A 20,082-nucleotide genomic window follows, 5' to 3' on the forward strand; every position below is an offset into this window, starting at 1 on the left:
GGCATCACAATGTTAATGGTACTGACTGCACATCTAAGAATGTGGGTGCTGCAATGGACAGTGAGATGTCAATCAGTGGCTACTGAGCCACCATTCACTCACAGATCTGCTGTTGGGTTTGTTCCCTTGTTGTGGGCTCTGGTATGGTAGGCAGTCCACACCACATTGTTGGTGGGCCTTCCCCATTTTTGCTGGCAAACCTGTCACAGACCATCACATCCTGATGAATGTGGATGTTTCATCTGCAAATGCATCCTGGAGAGGAAGCTCTACATAAACCAGAATGAGCTTAGAGCAGTTGGCACTGATGCTCATGAAGAAGGAGCTGTTTCCAATGCCCTTCCTCATCTGATCAGAAAGGTAGTCCATCATGCGGTACCTAAACAAGCAAATGGACATAAAGTAATTTGTGCTGTTCAAGAATGCAATGATCTTCTATCACTAATCCAGGGAAAAGGTTACCCTTTCCTCAGAAATTCATATCTCTAGGAGATGAATGAATTAGCAGATGCCCAGGACTCCACCTTTCTCCTAGAGATCTGTATTCAGAGGCTATGTCTAGTCAGAGGCATCCAAAAAAAGTAGGGAAATATGGAGATCTACCCATTTGCCACTTGAAAGAACTTGGCCATTCACTACTTCTACAAACTGCAGCAGGGTAGGGGGGGGTGATGGCTGACATGTTCTTTTTCCTATGGCATGGGAGGTACTCATGCATGTTCCCTTCATTCCTACTGATTAAATGTCTTTTCATAAAATTCAGGATAGGAAGACCAAACCTAATTCTCATTAAATCATACCGGTAGAGAAGGGCATGGTGTCATGCTCTTAAGTCCCTAGTTGCAAATGAAGGCCTGTCAATCCTAAAAAGTGAAGTCCTTTATGGTTGGTGAGACAAATGAATCTACTTCACAGCTTGACATAACCAGATGACATGGACAGGAGTTGAATCTCACCACTGCCAATCAACTGTGAAGGAAAGATCAAGCTGTCACTAGAGGGGTGGTATCTACAGTCATACCACTAATACCTACCAGGTTAAAAAAAAGTGTACACAAGTCTGATTTGATAATCATCTAACAAAATGCATCCTGGCCCCAACAGCATAAAGGGAATATGCACTGCAGTCCTGGGTATAGAACTCAAACATCTATATCCAGACAAGACTGCACACAGCACATTTACATAAATGAGTCCTTGGTGAAGAACCTCAGACCCTTTTATCACTATTATCTTCTTGAACCACAGTGTCTTCCAGTGACCCCCTTACCCCTGGTAGCTACTCTTCAATTAAGTCATTATTTACACACACACACACACACACACACACACACACACACACACACACACACCCAGGAAAGGTAGACAGAATTCTGCAATTCCCAATGGCCTTCTTCCTGGCTCAGTAGTGCTGCCACTGCACAAGACACAGCTAGAGAGACATACACACTAGCCACCAGAACACTCTTGAATTAACTTGGATATATATATACTGTTTAGTGTCTGCGAGTTTTATTTCTGATTTTTCATTTATTTTGTTCTAGAAGTATTTATTATATATATATATATATATATATATATATATATATATATATACACACAGAGATTAATATTCACTGGTAGTAGACTCAACCAATCATGCTACTTCAGAAGGTGAATACAGTGAGCTTTATTAACCTAAAGGGTTCAGTAACACTGCCTACATACATAACGTCGCCACAATAACTTGATGTGAATAAATAAACTTTACTTTAAAAATAAAACAAACAGTGCAGATGTACACTAAAAATGCAGAGGAATGAGAAAATGCACAATTAATGTCAAAATAACAGTCAGTATAAAGAGAATGTTAAGAAGAATCTGACCTAAAGCAAACTAAACATTTTAGCTATCTCTTACTTAATTACTGGACCAAAGTACTCTTAAGTTAGATTAATTAATACAAATACATGCAGATGCATATTTGCACTTACATAGATGTGCCAATGTCTCCCACGCTATGAGAAGACAAAACTTAAGAGTTGAAGAATTACTTGTTTTCAGTCGCAAATATTTAGACATTTCAGTTCATCAACTCTATTCAGAAAATAAGGAATCACACCCTTTCCTTAGGAGCAACTACACAACATAAGCTTACTCTAGTTACTTGCTTTCTCACAGCAAAAGTAATTAAATATTTTTTTTCCAACTGTAATGGAAAAGCTGTTTCAGGAAATAGAGCTTAATTGCATCAGTCCAGAAAATAACAATCCAACAGTAATAAAGGCCTTACATATATATCACAGCTGTTTGCATATCAATGTCTGTGGGCCGGATTCACGAAGGTTTGCACGGAGTCTAAGAGTAGTGTAAGAAGTCAGACAGGCAATATGTCTACCGAGCGATTCAGCAACAGCCGGCAGGGGCGTGCATGAGAGCTCCTAAAACTACTCTTACATGGGCAGTGTTATGGTACGCAAATTACCTAATTTGCTGCTGAAATGTATGCAAATGAGGTAAATTTGCGATCCAGGAACCACTAACCTGTCCGTGGAAGAGCAGTGTTATTTGCAGAAATGTACTCCGCTGGTAACGGAGTACTGTTTTGCAAATAGCTAAATGGAGCTATAACAGCTCCAAATAAAGGATGCATCCAGTTGAGGAAGCATGCCAATGGCCAAATATAAAGCCACTGGCATATTTATAGGTTGAAAATTAATAAAAATGTATTTTTATTTTTTTCCCCGATCTCCGATGTTTAAGCATAGTGCAGTACCGCGCAAACGTGCGGCAGTTTAAAAAACAGAAAATAATTAAAAAATAGCCAAAAATAGGCATTTTTAATAAAAAGCTTATTCTGCCATGCAGGTGAATGGCAGGCTGAAGACAACATGGCTACTGAGTAGTGGTTGCTAACAGGGGAAGCTCAGTTTGACAGATGTAACCAAGCATTAGTAGGCAATCCTATGCAAATGAGGATAAGGATAGTGAATCCCAATTTTCCCTGACATGTGAGCCATGTCCCTAGAGTGTAAGTGTAGGAGTAGGGGAGTAGTAGAATAAAAGATAGGTGACATCATGATGGGGTATGTCTGAAAGACTGTACGCTTATTGGAGCAGAGTGGCTTGTGTTTGACATGAGTTGCTCAGGACTGCAAAAGGAGTGTCTACAGTTGTCCTAGCTGAAACCCAGAAACCGAAGGTGTACGCCGTGAATATATCTGAAATTTCTTGCAAACGTGCTTACACCGTGTGCGCGCCTGTAAGCCTGTGTGCACCCGTTTAAGCCTGTGTAAGCCTGTGTGCGCGTGTGTGCACCGGTCTAAGCCTGTGTAAGCCTGTGTGCCCGTGTGTGCGCTCATGTGCGCGTGTTTGCGCGGCACTGCCCCTTGTGGAAACAGAAAGGGAAAAGGAAGGAAAAGAAGTAGTAGGAAGTTAACCAAGGAGAACTAGCAGAGCTGCCAGGTGAAATAAATCAGAATCAGCCAATTACACAGGCAGTACACTAGCTCAGCCCAGCCCAGCCCAGCACTTAAAACTCTGCAAACAACATTCCCCCATGTTTTTCTCAAAAACACTGCAACACTGCAGTATACAAAGAGTGAAAACTTAAAAGCTTAACTCAGACAAAAAAATATTAGGGGCTGCCATTGCTATTATAAGCCAACATGTGCAAGATGCTGAGGGTGGCACCATTGAGAATGCTGCTGAGCAATCCACAGTGAGGAGACGGAGAAGAGTGTACAGACCCAGGGTAACCTACCAGGGGCTACATGAGCTGGAGACAGTGGAGCGCTATAGAGTGGACAGAGACCTCCTGCAGCAAATTGTTGAGCTGTACAGGCCACGCCTTACACACAGAACCAACAGAGGGGAACCCATCCTAGTGGAAACCAAGGTATGTGTTGGCCTAAGAATACTAGCAACAGGTACCTTTCAGAGACCAACTGGTGATATGATGGGGATTTCACAGGCATCAGCATCCAGGGTACTGCACCAGTTCCTGAATGCCATGTCAGCACATGCCGGTAATCATGTATATTTCCCCAATTCCCGTGAGGCACTGTCCAGCAATATGCGTCTTTTCCAGCAAATAGCAGAATACCTTGAGGTAGTGGGTGCAATAGACTGCATGCACATACACATCAAAACATCAGCCGGTGAGCGTGGTAGGGCCTACATCAACCGCAAGGGCTTCCCCTCCATCAACTGCCAAGTCGTATGCAATGCCCAGGGCATAATACTGAATGTGTGTGCTGGCTGCCCTGGAAGCTACCAAGATTCCCATATCTGGCATCTGACGCAGCTGTACCAGACATTTGCCAATGGGGACATTCCTGAGGGTCACCTAGTGGGGGATGCTGGATATACACTGGAGCTGTGGCTGATGACACCCATCAAAAATGCACACACACCTGAATAAGAACTCCATAATGAGGCACACGCACAAACACAAAATGTAATCGAGCTTGTGTTTGGGATGCTCAAGTCACGGTTCCGGTGCCTGGACACATCTGGTGGCGCCTTGCAGTACTCACTAACTACATGTACCCAAATTGTCATGGTATGTGCCATGCTACACAATATGATCCTGCGAAAACAGCTGCAGCAGGAACAACATGGGGCAGGGCCAAACAGCCCCCCACCATTGTCAAGCCCATCACAGGCAGAGCGTGACTCGGAGGAGGAACAACCTGAGCCTGCCCCAGTAGGCAGAAGGAGGCGTGCCCAGTATGCCTCGGCCATGGCAAAGAGGCAACGCATAACACATACACTGGCTCAGTAGGAACCTTGGAAATGATACCTCTCTCTGACTCGCACATAAAATAAAAGGGATGCCTAACTTGACACTACCTGTTTTCAAACATGTATAGGGAGTGTACTATGTGCATCCGACATAGGCAGCCCTGCAGCACCCCCTGAGGCATGATTGCCATGTTTTAAGAAATATAAAGTAGTGCTAAGCAGCTTTTACCACTATTTAGTATATGTAAACAAAATTGCCTGCACTAACTAGCACAACGTCGGGCAACGTTGAGCAATGTTGGGCAAGGTCGGGCAAAGTTGGGCAAAGTTGAGCAAAGTCAGGTAAACATGCTCATATTTGCTTTACTGTTCCTTAAGCAGTCTGGTCTGCCCAGCATGAAAATAAAAAGCAGTGACAGGGCTCAAACCCAGGATACTGTGCACTATAGTCACAGAACTGAACCACTAAGCCATGACAGCATTTCACTGGCACAGACACAGCAGGACAATTGTACACTAATGCAAACACAAAGAAATGCTGTATCATGCCCTTGAAGAGGCATATGGGTAACCTCCCCCACAGGCCTATGCAGACAGAGAACAGCAGGCCAGGTGGTGTGATGTGGGCTGGGTAGGCTATGAAGTCGCAATCTAATATACGTGACATTGGACGCTAAGATCTGTAGTACAGTAGTATGCCTCAAGCCAGTACGATAGGCAACAGTACAGACTGAAATGGTGTACCTTACATAGCAGTGCAGTTCTAGCAAATGTGTATAAGTGTCAGGTGAACCCCTCATCCTATGTACACCCACAGTAACAATCAGGTGTGCCCCCGAATAGAAATGTACAAAGAATAGCTGTCCCCCCTGTATGTAGAAATGTTGATAAGTCTATGCAAAGTGTCTCATGGAAGTCCTGGAGCCACAGCATGATCCCTGTTGATTTATGACACAAAGGTGAGCCCTGCAGTAAAAATACAACTTGATTTTCCACACACATATAGTATAACTGTCTATACCGTGTGTGCTCACACACTTCAACAAATGTAGTGAATGTCAGTCAGCAACATACTGAAAGGTCATACTGGGCATGCTCACACACTTAAATAAACGAAGCAAATGTCAGGCAACAACATACTGAAAGGTCATCTAAAAGAAGGAAAGTTACACAGTCGTAGTGAAGGTAGCTGAAGACTGTATTGCACACAATAACTCCAATATATCGTGATGAACACGAATAAATCCAGGTCAATAAAACGCTCCAAACTGGTAGTTTATTGTATAAAACTAACAATACACAACTTGCGTCGACCTAGGTTTCGTCCGTCTCCACGGACTTCTTCAGAACACAAGTTTCAACACAAATCAAGCCGCTTAAATAAGCACAAACAATAGTTTAATTAATCAATTAATTCAAAGAATACTTAAGGTTATATATACTTTGTAAAAGTATATATATACTTTTAAATTAAAACCATATGCTTTTTAGTATGTATTGTGCGCATAACAAAATAAATAAATAAATAAACGCATAAGTGCTTCATGAAATGCTTCATAAAATGAAATTAAATTGAAATTAACATTAAATGCTTATGTAAAGCTAGTAAGATTACATAACATAATATAACAGTTGATAAATTAATTTAAATACCCATATAAATATATATATATATATATATATATATATATATATATATATATATATATAAATAATAAATATATATGTGTGCATGAGTAAAATATATGCATGAAGTAACAAACCAACTGTAGAAAATTCAATCTCTACTATGCAACACTGTATAATAAAATATATATATATATATAATTTGTAATTTAAAAATTAAATATAAAAAATATAAAAAGATGGAAAAATATTAATCAAATAAAGTCAATATAAAACATTACAATATAATGCTACTTCCCTTTTATATTACAAAGTCTTAAAATGGGTTTTATGCTAACAAATTCATTTAACCCAGGATACTGGTGAGCATTTAATAAAATCTGCATCCTTAATTCTAATATATCCAAATTGCATTTATTAATCTTGCCCTGTGGATCATTCGTTAAGTGCGACACACCAAAAAACTTGAATTGATGATTTTTATGCTGTATTATGTGTCTAGTTAATGCATTAGTAAGCTTAATGTTTTTAATATCTGACAGGTGTTCTATAATTCGGTTTCTCAAATGTCTACTAGTTTTACCAACGTAAAAAGCATTGCAGTGTTGACAAACTGCGATGTATATGACATTAATTGTGTAACAGTTAATATGTTCATGAATCCTAATAATATGTTTGTTAACTGTTACAGTTGTACCAGTATTCAACATGTGTACACAAGTGGAACACCTGCCACATTTATAATTTCCAATCTGTTTATTGGACTTACTGGTTCCACATAAACTTACACTTTCAAACATTTCCTTAAATGACATATCCTTTCTATAAATATATGTAATATTCCCCTTAAAAAAGTTTCCTAAGGTGTTATCCAAACTTATTAAATTCCAGTTTTTCTTAATTATAATCTTAAGAACATGTGATATGTCATTAAATGTAGTAATGTAAAAAGGTATTGTGTTGGAATTATAACGTCCATTAATGTTGATGTTAATTCCACCCATAGCCATACTATGATTGCCATTCAATATGGCTTTGTAAAGCCCATTCTGTCTTTTATTTTTCACTTCTTCAGAAATACTTGTACATAATTCTTCTGGGTAACCCCTATTCAAAAATAAAGATAAAATAAATTGTATTTCATTAACAATGTATGGTTTCTAAAGTTCACATATGAAACAAGTAAAGAAAGTATTACTTATTTGGATATAAAGTTAACACATGATAAAGTTCATAATGTGGTAAAGTCCAATATATATAGAAAGTCCACCTTTTCAAATTCTTACTTACACTTTGACAGCTGGCACCCTGACCACCAGAAAAAGGCAGTTGTAAAGGGACAGATGGTCAGGGCTGCCAGAATGGTCAGTGATGAGGTGGATTTTGTTAATGAAATACAATTTATTTTATCTTTATTTTTGAATAGGGGTTACCCAGAAGAATTATGTACAAGTATTTCTGAAGAAGTGAAAAATAAAAGACAGAATGGGCTTTACAAAGCCATATTGAATGGCAATCATAGTATGGCTATGGGTGGAATTAACATCAACATTAATGGACGTTATAATTCCAACACAATACCTTTTTACATTACTACATTTAATGACATATCACATGTTCTTAAGATTATAATTAAGAAAAACTGGAATTTAATAAGTTTGGATAACACCTTAGGAAACTTTTTTAAGGGGAATATTACATATATTTATAGAAAGGATATGTCATTTAAGGAAATGTTTGAAAGTGTAAGTTTATGTTGAACCAGTAAGTCCAATAAATAGATTGGAAATTATAAATGTGGCAGGTGTTCCACTTGTGTACACATGTTGAATACTGGTACAACTGTAACAGTTAACAAACATATTATTAGGATTCATGAACATATTAACTGTTACACAATTAATGTCATATACATCGCAGTTTGTCAACACTGCGATGCTTTTTACGTTGGTAAAACTAGTAGACATTTGAGAAACCGAATTATGGAGCACCTGTCAGATATTAAAAACATTAAGCTTACTAATGCATTAACTAGACACATAATACAGCATAAAAATCATCAATTCAAGTTTTTTGGTGTGTCGCACTTAACGAATGATCCACAGGGCAAGATTAATAAATACAATTTGGATATATTAGAATTAAGGATGCAGATTTTATTAAATGCTCACCAGTATCCTGGGTTAAATGAATTTGTTAGCATAAAACCCATTTTAAGACTTTGTAATATAAAAGGGAAGTAGCATTATATTGTAATGTTTTATATTGACTTTATTTGATTAATATTTTTCCATCTTTTTATATTTTTTATATTTAATTTTTAAATTACAAATTATATATATATATATATATATTTTTTTTTTTTTATTATACAGTGTTGCATAGTAGAGATTGAATTTTCTACAGTTGGTTTGTTACTTCATGCATATATTTTACTCATGCACACATATATATTTATTATTTATATATATATATATATATATATATATATATATATATATATATATATATATTTATATGGGTATTTATTTAAATTAATTTATCAACTGTTATATTATGTTATGTAATCTTACTAGCTTTACATAAGCATTTAATGTTAATTTCAATTTAATTTCATTTTATGAAGCATTTCATGAAGCACTTGTGCGTTTATTTATTTATTTATTTATTATGCGCACAATACATATTAAAAAGCATATGGTTTTAATTTAAAAGTATATATATACTTTTACAAAGTATATATAACCTTAAGTATTCTTTGAATTAATTGATTAATTAAACTATTGTTTGTGCTTATTTAAGCGGCTTGATTTGTGTTGAAACTTGTGTTCTGAAGAAGTCCGTGGAGACGGACGAAACCTAGGTCGACGCAAGTTGTGTATTGTTAGTTTTATACAATAAACTACCAGTTTGGAGCGTTTTATTGACCTGGATTTATTCGTGTTCGTCACGATATATTGGAGTTATTGTGGGCAATACAGTCTTCAGCTACCTTCACTACGACTGTGTGCCTTTCCTTCTTTTTGGTGATTTGGTTGTTCGTGGTTCTCAGTTTATACTGAAAGGTCATACTGGGCATGCTCACACACTTAGGCTATGTCTGAGTACAGCAGTGGGCCACACATATCTGGCAGTTGCATGTTTTACCCCAGGAACCTGTCACTATTCACCAATCCTGCCTTGTGCACACAGTTATATGAAAACAGACACATATAATATATTGGAACCCTGTCATAATCAAACTATGTACCACAAGTACTTAAGTTGTTCACAGAAAGTGAAAAAGCAAAGAAGATCAATAAACCTGCAATCAGTATCATCAATAAACAATGTGCACTCCAAACATTATCCAATCCATGTTCTGGCAAAATAATCTGTGAAGGAGTCCATAGAGAACCATGACGCTTCCTTCCGCTATGTCATAAACAGCAATGTACACTCATATATGTCCTGAGTCAGTGCAAACTTTAAATGACTGACATTGCCAACATCCTGTCAGACAGGCTCATACATACATACCCCCCTCTCACTGACAAAAGGCCCCATCATCATACCTGGTGAAAGCACAGATATCACATATAGAATGGGTAAACAGCTTCTTCCAAACCTGAAAACATGGTGTCTACGGGATTACATTGTTTCCCTAGCTGTGTCATAAGTGAACTCCAGAACAAACAGACCCTGCACCTGAACAGTCTGTTGAGCCTCACCCTCTGTACAGGATATGAAACTGTTGAATGGGTTACAGCAACGTTTGGCACACTCCATAATTGTTTGTGCACAACAGACTATGGGAACTATTGTCTTATAAGCCTATTAAGCCTTATCTGCAAACCCATGGTGTCCATCATGATGGACCTCATAAACAGAGGTATTGGGAGCCTACAAACACCCAACTCTAGCCATAATGGTTTGTTCAGGGGCAGATCATGGTTCCCAAACCTGCTACACTGTTTTCAAAGCAGTCACCCAGGACATACAGCAATGAAATGAGCTATACATGTCCCACATAGACCTTGTAAAGCCCGTTGCAAACATCCCAGACACGTCATATCCACAATATCAACAACCCGTGCATAAATATGTATGTCATCTGATGGATTGCCAAATGGGGCACAGATAGATCCCACAAGGTAAGAAATGTGTTCACTTGTTCAAGCTGGTAAGAACTGCTGTCCCCATGGCTCAGTCATGAGACCCCCACCTGTCTGGTGTATGCTCTTCAGATATACAGTCAAACTCACGAGCGCTATGTTTAGCAAAGGCTGTGGCTGACTGCGCAAATGTTGTCATACCCGATGTTTGGGACAACAGAGACATCATTATAAAGGTTCACAGTCAGACAGATGTGGTGACAGGATTATGGCCCCGAGCTACAGTCATACAAATACCACATAGGTGCCAACACCATAAATATGGAGTTGATATGGACACATGTGGATAGTCATCTCCACTTCCAGAAACACATTCACAAAGTGGTTAGAAATACATGTTATGTGTTCCCACAAACCGCCAAAGTCTTTGCATGTAGGTCAAAGGAGGTTCCCTGTGCCCATCAGTCATCAGACCTGTATGAGAGTACCGCATCAGAGTTGCAATGCATCTGACTAGGCACCTTCAGCAGCTTGGAAAGAGCACTGAAGTACCTCAACAAGAGGATTACTGGCCTCAAACAGTTGCCCCATGCAACATGACTAAATTTAACTCAATCTGTACTCTGTTGCATACTGTCTACTCATGAGATCTCTGCCCAACAGACAGGTCTATGTCCAATGCAGAACTGATGTACATGCGCTATCTGTAGTAAACCCAAGCTCACTGTACCACATGCTCTAGGGATATCATCATCACAACATTAAATAGAACATGTTGGAGGGATACAGTACTACCTCACAGATGTCCCTTGCTTTGGAACAGGCTCCCAATCAACAGTAGGCCGAGTCCCTCACTGACACTCTTCCAGAGGAGCCTTGATGAGTGTATGTGAAACTGAAGTGTCACACCAGGCAGCACTTCATCAGCTCTACTACACAGAGGCCTAGGGAACTAACACCATGGGTAAAGATAGCTGCACACTCTGGCCATACTAATATATGCCTTCAGGCAGATAGCCTACTACCTACCTATGTACATATATATATATATATATATATATATATATATATATATATATATATATATATATATGTATATAGGGGAACACAGTATAATAAGGCAAAGATGGATGTGCACAGATGTGTGTAAGAGGGTGACCATCAACGCCCCTTCTGCTATGTACCTCACAAGACATCTACAACAACTGGAAAGCCTGCAGAAATACCTCACAAGAAGCATTGGTGGCCTGACATACATACCATACACAGACCGTCTGTAAATGCTCCAGCTATACTGTCTTGCATATTGCCTACTCAGAGGTGATCTCTGCATAACATACAAAGCTATGTCAAACACAGAGCTGTTGGACATGCCCCACGTAAAACACTCACAATCCCTCTGATCCTCTGACCCAAAACCCAGAGTGAAATACAGAAGGAAGGGGTGTATCCAATTACCTTATGGATACACACACCTCCAGGTCAGTGGCAGAGCATGAGGCCTCGGAGACCATGCAAGTGCAAGTCACATTGGGCAAAGCTGCTTATCACAGTATAGGCTGCTACAGATCACCAACCATGTCTCAGGAACCTCACTCAGTATTCCTGAGAACAATGGAAAATATGAAGGTCCTACCAAATAGCATTATATGAGGGGATTACAACTACTCAAACATTGACCGAGATAATTACTGGTGTACAATGTCCGTTGCCCAATGCTTCCTAGAGTGTAAACACTCAAATGCCCTGGAACAGCTGGCCACCATGGCTACTAGAGGTGACAACGTACTGGACTGGAGCATCACCAACATGGGGTACCAGTGTTCCACAACAGAGATAAACCCCTTGCTGGTAATATTAGATCATAAAGTAATCACAGTGGATATCCACACCCCCCCAGTCAAGGAAACCACCGTGAAGACACTTTCAAAAGCAAACTGCACATTTCTCAAGACCAAAGTGGAAAGTTCCAAAGCCCCCTTGCTAAAGGATAATGCTATACAATCTGCCAAATCATTTACATGTGCATTCTATGAGCATCCAGAGGGATGCATGGATCGAGACATCCCAAATAAAACCAAGACGCACTCCTCCAAACATAAGAAACCAATCTGGTGGCCGTTGCCCATAAATAAGCTATACAACAGAAGGAGGAAACGAACACATGATAGAGCAAACTTCACAAAGGAAAGGCATCACTGATCATTATTAGGAAGAAACAATGATCGCTCATAAAATAATCCAAGGCCAGTTTCTAAAGACAAATTGCCAAGGAATGTAAGAATAATGACCACAAAGCCTTCGTTAGCTATACCAAACATTTAGGTGGCAACTCTCAAATATGCTGTCAGCTACTGCTAAATGTCAAAAAATACACTGAACCAACTGTCATTGCCCACATCCTGGCGGGCAGGTTCAGTGCAAACTCCCCCCCCCCATCACCCCCAAAAGGGACTGTGTCCATCCCAGAAGAATGCAGAGCCCCAGACATCATGGACATGCAGGTAAAAACAGCCCTCTCCAAAGCTAAGAACACAGCATCAATGGGACTGGATGGTGTCCCAGGCTGCGTCTTACACCAGCCCCAAAAGGAACTACACATTCACCTACATTCACTGTTCAGACTCAGCCTTACCACAGGCTATGTACCCAAATAATGGCATACAGCAACAGTCATCCAGCTCCACAAAGGGGGTGCCATAACAGAACCTGAAAACTATTGCCCTATAGGCCTACTCAGCCTGGTCTGCAAAGCTACGGAGCAAATTATCATGGAACCCATAAACAGAGACATTGGGAACCTCCAGACACTGGACTCTACCCAACTTGGCTTTGTTAAAGGCAGATCCTGCCTACTAAACCTAGTTGACTTCTTTGAAACATTTACCAAGGACATAGATGGAGGTGAAAGTAGTCCACACAGCCCACCTGGACCTCACTAAGGCCTTTCAACACCATTCCCCACTCTGGCATCATGGACAAACTTACCAGCTTGAACATTAACAGCTATGTCACAGGATGGGTGGCCAACTGGCTCACAGATCAAACACACATGTTCAGAGTTGCGGGTGCCATGTCCGACTCTAAACCAGTCACAAATGGCATCCCACAGGTCTTGGTCCTGGGACCCCACCTGTTCAGTAGATACTGCTCAGAGGTACAGGAAAGCACAGGAGGAGTATGGCTGAACAAGTTTGCAGATGACTGCTAACTGTGGTCCATAATCGACTCTATGGCTGACACAGACATCCTCCAGAAGGGTCTTACAGAGATAGATACCTGGTGTCAAAACAAAGCCCTCAAGCAGAATGCCAACGAATGCATAGTCATCCCCTTTGGATAAAACAAAGTGCACACAAATTACCACATAAGTGGTAATCCAGTATGTACGGAGAAAGTAATTATGGCCCTGGGGACCCAGGTAGATAGTAAACTCTCCTTTGATGATCACATGGCCAAAGTGTTTAGAAATTCCTTCTATGTAGCCCACCTAATGTCACCTAATGTAACCCACTTTGTCAAGTCTGATGATGTCACCATCCTACAAATATACCTGTGGAATAGAGAACTCCCAGTAATGTGTATAGCGTGTCGTGTTAATGCGTACTCCTCTAGTATCATAAAGTAGTTAGATAGGGGTTTGAATCCTGCACTTGCCAACTGTATGAGAGTGTGTGTGTGTCTCCTTGGAGAGGAGCAACCTTTTTGAAGACTACAGAAACACCTTAAAATTGGTATACTCATCTTTGTCAAGTCTGATGATGTCACCATCCTACAAATATACCTGTGGAAAGGAGAACCTACAGTAATGTGTATAGCTCATCATGTTAATGTGTACTGCTCTATTATCATAAAGTAGTTAGGCAGGGGTTTCGATCCTGCACTTGGTGTGTGTGTGTGTGTGTGTGTGTGTGTGTGTGTGTGTGTGTGTGTGTGTGTGTGTGTGTGTGTGTGTGTGTGTGCTCTATGTGTGTGACACTGTTGGTCAATGTGTTGTGGGTTTTGATTTTACTACTGTATGACATATCACTATGACAACAGTATGTGCACTGCACATGTCAGGTAGCTGTGTAGCAAATACATATACGTACATGTGACCTCAATTATTTCATAAGTGGGAACCCTGCTTTCTCCATGAACACATCTGTTATCTTTGCCAGAGTGTGCTGCCGCTTTCCAGACCTTAGGTCACATCTGTATGCTTGTGACAAGCCCAGCCACTGCAGTGATCCCTGGCCTAGGTCATCCGTGTCACACACACTCATTACGGTTTCTATTGAATAGTGTGAGTGAGGGTTTATGCCTGAGGTATATTTCAGACCTGTTCAAACGCAGCAAAGTCTGTCAATGATGGCTATTCATTCTAGGTGTACAACAACCTTTGTGGATATGCATGCAGATCCCTTATTGCTTATGTGATCCACCGAGGGATTTCAAACTACCTTTGGAAATGTGATTACCAAAGAAGAGATGACGTAACACTTGCCTGTATGTACACATCGGTACCTGTTCAACATGTTGGGGGCTACTGCATATGTGGTACTGTGGGGATACTATGTTTTGTAAAAGTGGATGCATTGAGCCTGAGGCTCGCTATATATTCTCTCTCTCTCTCTCTCTCTATATATATATATATATATATATATATATATATATATATATATATACATACATACATACATACACACATCCATTGGTGTACAGATACATATAGGCACATATACAGTCCACCTTTCATAGTGGGAATATCAATTATGCAAAGGATGTGAGGTATACAGTGATGTAATGATATCGCACAGTCTTGTGAGAAATGCATTGAAGATGTTCTCAGCCCATGTAGCTTTAGTAGGCCTCACTGGCTGCAACATTGCAAACCTAAGAAATCACACCCACAGTGTTTAACTACCGCATGTCATATACCAGCACTGTATGCTGTCTTGTTTGCTCACACTACAACCTACATACCAATTTGCACATAACCTTCACCAACATATATATATATCCACCCTTCACATACAGTTGCAGTATGTCCCTTGCTCTATGCACATGTACAGATGTTAATATATCTGACACATATATATCTCTCCGTATGTGTGTGCCATACACACACAAGGTCCACATTGTTGTAAGTCCCTGGACCTCATGGTTGACCTGCTGGCCCTTGTTGCAACATGAACATGTGTCACATGTGAGCACACAGTAATATTAGAGGGGGTGTATATAGCTACAAATGCTAGATTAGCATACTAGCCTGGTGCAGCAGTTGCCAATGCTAAGCTACACGTTAATATGACTATCATGCATGTGTTACTCTGTCACATCCATGTTTATATAGCTGTTTGCACTACTCCCCCAAACAGCCATTGTCCACACTACATTACAGAACACGGATAACATGGATCAGATGTTTGACATTTAATGTTGAGCTACATATGTCGCAGTTATGTCCCCCTGCATACAGCTACACACTGATTTGTTCATGGCAGTAGTTATGCTGGACATCTGTGCATAGATACGTACTGCTGCCACATATGGATGTTTCAAAGTATGTAGAGTACTCTCCAAAAACATCTACTACATGCCAGTAAATACATATCTGTTACATACCTTTCCTTTGTATGTGTTGGTATTATTAAGTTCCGTGTTTCTTTTGCTTTTGAGTTTGCTTTTACTGTTAATGTCTCTCTCTCTCTCTGTCTCTCTCAGTGTCTGCAATGGAGTGATTGCGTGTGTGGGCAGCAAGTACAGCCTGCTTTTATAGGTATCTGCACATGTGCATGTAATGGCCTCTGCACCAATTGGTGGCCACCATTTGGTAATTGCATGCAGCCTGCTGTGTGGTAATTGCAGTACTCACTGTCATAGCCACCCAATGCTATAAAGTGCTAAGTCAGGTAGGCATAGCCCTTTCAGCTTTCCAAAGTGGGGCTCATACTTGTTTGCTGTGGACACCGTTGTTTAAGTCAGAAGGTTGGTATAGTTCTTATATCTGAAGCTAGGGGTGTAGCCAGTGATTTAAATGTTGTACCTAGACCTGAATGTTGCCACTTCCAGTACACACTTGTCAGTGTAGAATTGTACTCACCCCTGCAAATGCTAACACAAGATACATGGGAGTATGCAGTTTCTTTTCTACTTATACAATTAACTGCCATACAAAAGTAGTTATTGAGATGTATTCTTTTGGCACATGAACTGTTTGTGAACTGCTATACTGTGAATATTAATGTACTCACTTCTGAACAGTTTGTGCTTTTTAGTGTTGACATTAGCACAGGCTGCTCATGAAAACTGGACAATTCCAGTACTGAGTATGCCTACCTACATTCTTTGTAGACCCTGAACACACAGGTATATTGTACATTTGGGTAGGGATGCAGACGTACAGAGAGCATTATGTATTATTGTGTGAATGTTATCTTGTTGGACTTAAAGGGTTACTGTGTACTGTTTATCAAGGCAAGTAGTCTGTCTGCATAGCTCCCAACTGTGGACCTATCCCGATGGTAGCCAGATGTTAGCCTGTTATTCTTTGTCTGTGCAATGTACAGGTTTTTTCAGCACTGGTACAATGGCATTGTTACAGTCAGTTGCTACCAGTACATGGCTACATCCTTTGGTATTTCAGTGTTGTACTCCTACATAAGGGTATTTTTGTGGAACTCCTTCCAAAGCTCTTTGCACAGTTTGTAACAGCAGAAAAGCTGATATGCCTGTGTGTTTCTGCCTCTGCCAGGCCTCTGAAACACTCAGGTACATATTTGAACAGAGTCAGGGAAAGGTAGGTAAAAGTGAGGTACACCTTCAAAATAATAGAGACAGTAAGTGTAGACTTTGAGAGAACCAGTGCATATGGATTACTGCACCTTTTCTGAAGTACATGCGAAGTCTTAACTCTTATTAATGTTATTAATCATTACGTGTAATACCCCACCTTTCTGCCTAACGTCAGTACTTTTCAGAGGGATTCAGAGGGACACAGCTAACATATGTTTCAAAATCAGGGACATCCCTGAAAAGTAGTCACAGTTGGGATGTATGCCCTCTGCCCTAATCAGATATGCCACTGTTTGTCTTGCTACGATACTGTGTGTGGGTTGTAAAGTACTGCTGTAACATTATTTCCTGCTAGAATGGCTGGTTCTCATATCACAGTCATATAACGCAATTCCACAACAACTGCTGGTAAAGTTCCACAGAACAAGTTTTGTGTTATGGCATTCCTATTTTTCCTTTACATTCACTCATTCTGATGCATGATATATTTATTTCAGCACCGACTTGTATGTCTACCATGGCTTAGTGGTACTTCATGCAGTCTACTGTGTCTGGGGTTCGAGACTGACAGAGGTGTTTTATTTTGCTGCTGAGCAGATCAAGGGCCCTGACATACAGAGTGACTAAGGCACTTTTAAGCAGTTGTAAGCGGGTTTGCGTGATGCTTAGCAATACTTAGCTAAGCGCACACAAGCGCACACTCGCGCAAACCCGCTAACTACTGCTTAATAGTGCTTACTCCTGCTAACCCCCACTCTCATTTCTGTGAAAGAAAAGAAAATGGGGAGATAGGAAAGTGGTGAAAAAGGGGTACAAAGAGGGAAAGACAGTAGGGAAAACAGCTCGGGATGTGCAGGACGGGTGTAGGGAAGGTCCATAGCTGCCCATTTCTTTAACAGCAACAGCTATGCATATGCAATAAATATGGAAGGAAATATGAAACCTTCCACCCCTGAGAGAGGAGTCAGGACAACAAAGTATGTTGTACTGCCAATTAAATATCAGTTTACGTGTCCAGCGGACATGTGTGCAAAATGGGCAGCTGTGTACGGGGCGTAATTTTTTTTTGGGAGCAGATTGCCCCCCTTTTTTTTTCAGGTAAGAGTGGAATGTGGGGTAGGGGAAGTAGGTATATTTGGGGAGGTAGGTTGGGGAGGTAAACAGACAAGTCAAACAAGACACATACAGGGGCTAAATATGACACGTGGTGGGTGAAATCGCAAGCCCATGAGCCCACAGATGGCAAGAGTGGAACTGAGATCCCCACCCATGGGCAGTCACCACTGCACCTTCACAGCCCAGAGGGTGGCTGTGCTGGAGGCTGCGTAGGAGGGACAGGCTCACCCGTGAGTCGCGCCACTCGTGCCTCAAGCTGGCGTAGAAGATCAGCGACAGAATGCTCGATCTCCCTATGCACCACAGCCTGGACCGTTCGAAGGGTGATAGGTGGCCCTCCTCTGCCCACGCTTGCATGGGGGGGGCCCATCCCCTGCAGTGCTTCAACCCAAAGGTGGCACAGGGCCAATTTAGGAGGAGGTCCCAGGCTGGGCACCGGACATGCTGGTCCCAGGTGCCATCGCCAGCTGAGGTGGGACAGGTGGATCCGATGGGACCGGCCTTCCAATACATTCTATGTTTAGGAGGATTTAATGAAAATATGGGTTAGTAACAGTCAACAGCATTCCCAATTATTTATAACAGCATGCAGAAGTATTCCCATTAACCCAACACACCAGAGTTCCAACAGTTGAACAGCAAGCATGACACATGCATATATAGAACAACAGTGGACATTACAACAGCTTGCAGGTTTAACTGATGGCAACAGGCCACCGATATTGTGGTATTTGAACAGGGCACATGCATCAAAATAAATATAGATATTTATAAACCAATAGGACATATGTCCCAACAAATGTTTTGAGATTAGACATACCCACTGAGGTGTGGAATTGCATTTTGTATGCACATACAGTAGGGTGGAAAACGATAGCTCCATTAACAACTTATATATCCTTCTAGTTTACACTACATTCCTATTAACTGCAGTTATATGTCCCCTACATATATTATTACACTACCCAATTGTCCTTAAATTGGGAAATGGGTTTTGCTAGATCTTTACATACATGGACTGTATCTGACATACAAACTGTCCAGGATGCAATGTTACTGCTACATATTTTGTGAGTTGCTCAGACACACTACTGCTGAGATGGTACACTGACAGATCTACTTTCCTATACTTATCTAGATATGTTTAGGTGAAATTATCAGATATATGTTAACAGCTCCCTACATTTCTGCAAGCACAATGACATTTCTGGGGAACACAATATCAAGCTACTCATGTGCCAAATTAACCTGTACATGCTGGGCATGAACCAACAGTTGAGGACTATATATATTCTTAACAGCTACTGGCACTCCCTTCATCCACTTTATATGGGCTTACCCAAGTGTGGGTTGACAGCGCTTAATACAACAGTACTATTTATATAATGCAAGAGTACCAACATATCAAAGAAAGTGACATGGACACACTCCAGGAATTATACATTTACTAATTACATAACACACTTTTCTAGAGGCTCTCTTATTTATTTCATATAATGGTGCATGCAGAAGACTTATTCAAGACTTTTTATACCTTTATTAATGGGTTAAAACACTCTTTTCCAGGCTCTCTCACTTATTTTATATAACAATACATGCAGAGAAGTTATTCAAGACTTATTATACCTTTATTATTGGGCTACAACACTTTTTTCAGGCTCTCTAACTTATTTTATATAACAATACATGCAGAATAATTACTAACCTGCCTGGTGGCGCAGCCGATCTGCATAGGCTTGCTGAT

At 40.5% G+C, this 20,082-nt stretch overlaps 1 protein-coding gene across 1 annotated transcript in view; it reads right to left on the minus strand.

The window, feature by feature from the left end:
• The window catches only part of LOC122792422 (nuclear RNA export factor 1-like), a 1,378,427-nt gene that overhangs the window by 505,163 nt on the left and 853,182 nt on the right, over nucleotides 1-20,082 (minus strand). The window lies entirely within an intron of this gene.

Source organism: Protopterus annectens, chromosome 1.part2, assembly GCF_019279795.1.
Source record: "Protopterus annectens isolate FY-2018-M chromosome 1.part2, PAN1.0, whole genome shotgun sequence".
NCBI classification, from domain to species: Eukaryota; Metazoa; Chordata; order Ceratodontiformes; family Protopteridae; genus Protopterus; species Protopterus annectens.